We start from the raw sequence: 3,625 nt of genomic DNA on the forward strand, positions 1-3,625 counted from the left end.
GGTCTTTCTACCAGCAAAACAAAATAGCAGGACAGAAGTGACAGCGTCAGAAAGAAAACAATGCTGTTCCGATTGCTGATGGAGACAACAGAGGTAAGGACATATTATGTATCTAGAGTTTTTGAATGGCTAATCTTGGTGTCGCCTCAAACTAGCTCTCTTCTCGGTGCCTTCATATGGCTGTTCATGCTACCAGCTACAGATAGTCAAATGAATCAAAGCTACGTTTGGTCTCAAACAAAATTGTACACGGAAAATAGTAGTCATTCAGTAGGCAAGACAATCACAATCATATGATAAGCCTGTCAAAGCCCTGCACCAAATCATGGAGTAGGTCGACTGTGGTTTTCACTTTTACTGCTAGTAAAACTGACGGCACGTAATTCGACTGTCTAGCCAATAACTGGTAGGCCTACATTGCTTGATCTTCAGGTCATACTAGTTGTAGGTCTTACAGTGATACTGGTGTATTGACACACTTCTTTATTTATTATTTAGAAAGACAGGAGAAGGTCAAGACTCAAGAGCTGGACGTCCTCAATCGACCCCTGTGAATAGCAGCAAACCGTTGACCAGCCATCAGTATCTACTGTGCAGTCATTTCCTGACCCGGTTTCTCACTAGCCCTTCGCAGACGAACACTACCACGATGAAGACGGTCGTCTGGATAATACTTCGGTTTGGCACCGGCATGGTCTACCACAAAGGTAAACACAAAAGGTCTACCGCTCCACTGCATTTGTTTTAGAAGTCTAAACAACACACCAGGGTGTATTCCATAGGCAAGTTATCACGAACACATTTTATGTGTAAAAACTGAAATGTTGTTGCAACACATGGGATATGTGTGGCTCAGGGGAAAAAACAGTTATGAGCCACGTTTGTAGTATTTCCCATACAGTACACCATTCATACTAATTATAATAACCTTTTTCTTACTTTCATGTCGATATTTTTCAAAGGGTTTTTCCATCCAGTATTACTCTGGCAAAATGCCCATTGCTTTCCTGTCCAATATTATTAAAAAAAAGTCCAGTGGCCTTCAACTAACACCTTTTGACTTATCACGGTGTATCTGGAGAGCAGACAATCTTCTTTATGAGTTTCACATTCTGTTACATTACTGCCATCACCTACTGTGCACTCATGTGATTGGCCTTTACCATTCCTGTTCAATGGCCATACATAATACACTACAATTGTCATTTCTATTTTCCAGATAGACGCCAGACCTTCTGAAAGGACCTAATGGACTGAGTGCTGGAAAGGAGACAACCCTTCTATAGAATAAACTGAGTGTAACAAACACTCCACCACGAAAACTCTCCACTCCAGTCCCAAGAACAGACATGTATGTTTTAGTGTCATGACGGAGCAATCATTTCGGAAGGTCCTAAACCCTATTTATCTAAAATACTTTCTGATGTTTGATAGTGACATCTTGGTTACCCAATAAGACATTTCTTACATTATTACAAGATTCTTCACTTCTTCCTACATTGTTAATGACTGAATGATTACAATTATGATGTACACATTGTTATTGGTCACACCTGCTGACATTAAAGTCCCAGTAAAATCTTCTCTCTTTTCCTTTAGGTAAAGAAGTTAAAGTAATGACACTTGAGGCAGTAATGACAAATGGATAAATGTGTAAAATTTATTTTCAATGGCCATCAAATTATATTGATGACCTAAGTTCAAGAGAGTCCTTGTGCACAAGCCCTCAGCAATGCAGGTGCTGATGTGAGGCAGGAGAAGGTGAACAATGAACAAAATTCAAAAGACATTTCACACTGCTTATTGTTCTTTTTCTTCCTTCATTTTTCTGAGCTAACAACGCATTTTGCCCTGTGTGTCAAAATAAAGTAAGAAAAAGAATGGTAAGCAGTGTGCGGTGTCTTTTGAATTATGTAGATAAACTCTTCCTGTGAGTCCAAGATATTGTGCAGGTGGAAGTTGAGAAAGTGTCCCTATGATTGTGACAATGGAATGATGCATGAAATTAATTTACAAATGTTATCAAAAGACATGGAATATTACATTTTCATTTCATTGCATTTAAAAAAAAAAATGCATTGCACTTAGCTGACGCTTTCATTTACCAAAAGTGGTATTGGTTACAGTCCCTGGAGCAATGTGGGGTTAGGTGCCTTGCTCAAGGGCACTTCAGCCATGGATGGAGATGTAGGGAGAGGTCAGGAGGGATTCGAACCAGCTACATTTGGTCCAATAAGGGGTCCCCACAATGCACCTAAGATGTGTAATGTCAAATTATGTGTAGTATTACCAACTAGATTTATAACTTCATTGTAATTACTCAATATAACACAAGATGATAAGTCAATGTAGAGACTCTGACTGCATCCAGCATATGGTATGGTGGGAGATGGATGAGGATCATGATGCACCTTGGATGACCCTTCTGTACTGTAACCTGGCCACAGACGTTCAGCTCCCAGGGCGCTGTGTACAGCATTTCCTACGAGACAGATGATCACAATACAGCAAGTAAGAGGTAGGGACACTTCAGTCAATGACGGGTTTTTTTTTTTGGGGTACAACCACAGCTTATGTTCATAAATAATTGATTAGTATACTGCAATGAAAATGCTTCTTGGATAATCCACTGAGATGAAACACAACAGAACAAATAATCTATACAATCGTGGTAGTAGCTGTGAAGTTACTACTAACGTCACTGACTGACCCCAATATCGACAAAGCTGTCTGGGCATAGTAAATCAAACAGAATTTACAAATTCCTCGGCGACTTACTCAATTGAAAGCTGTGTGTTCCTGCGAGTTTTGGCTATAATCTCCGATTCAACTTCGAAGAATGTTGATACCAGCTCGATTCGTCATGGCGAGAATATCCTCCAGAGTTACTTGGCACCTTCCTAAATAAATAAAGAAGTGTGTCACTACATCAGATCAGTATCACACTGTAAAACCTCCAAGTGATATGACATGAGGATCAATGTAGCCTACCATTTCTCAGTAGGCTAGACAGCTGAATGTTTTTACTAGTAGTAAAAGTACAAGTCAACTGTACTTATAAGTATACCCCATGATTTGGTGCAGGGCTTATCATATGATTGTGATTGTCTTGCCTACTGAAGGAATACTATTCGTATTTTCCGTGTACAATTTTGTTTGAGACCAAACGTAGCTTTGATTCATTTGACTATCTGTAGGCCTAGCTGGTAGCATGAACAGCCGGAATACACCCTGGTGTGTTGTTTAGACTTCTAAAACAAATGCAGTGGAGTGGTAGGCCTGATGTGTTTACCTTTGTGGTAGACCATGCCGGTGCCAAACCGAAGTATTATCCAGACGACCGTCTTCATCGTGGTAGTGTTCGTCTGCGAAGGGCTAGTGAGAAACCGGGTCAGGAAATGACTGCACAGTAGATACTGATGGCTGGTCAACGGTGGGCTGCTATTCACAGGGGTCGATTGAGGACGTCCAGCTCTTGAGTCTTGACCTTCTCCTGTCTTTCTAAATAATAAATAAAGAAGTGTGTCAATACACCAGTATCACTGTAAGACCTACAACTAGTATGACCTGAAGATCAAGCAATGTAGGCCTACCAGTTATTGGCTAGACAGTCGAATTACGTGCC

The 3,625-nt window shown here is 40.4% G+C and overlaps 1 long non-coding RNA gene across 1 annotated transcript; it reads left to right on the plus strand.

The window, feature by feature from the left end:
• Nucleotides 1-593: 593 nt before the first annotated feature.
• On the plus strand, nt 594-1,583 carry LOC134454943 (uncharacterized). The gene is made up of 2 exons (XR_010035938.1): nt 594-707; nt 1,220-1,583. It is a non-coding gene; the product is annotated as an uncharacterized LOC134454943 (long non-coding RNA).
• Nucleotides 1,584-3,625: the final 2,042 nt, after the last annotated feature.

Source organism: Engraulis encrasicolus, chromosome 9 (assembly GCF_034702125.1).
Source record: "Engraulis encrasicolus isolate BLACKSEA-1 chromosome 9, IST_EnEncr_1.0, whole genome shotgun sequence".
In the NCBI taxonomy this organism is placed as follows: domain Eukaryota; kingdom Metazoa; phylum Chordata; class Actinopteri; order Clupeiformes; family Engraulidae; genus Engraulis; species Engraulis encrasicolus.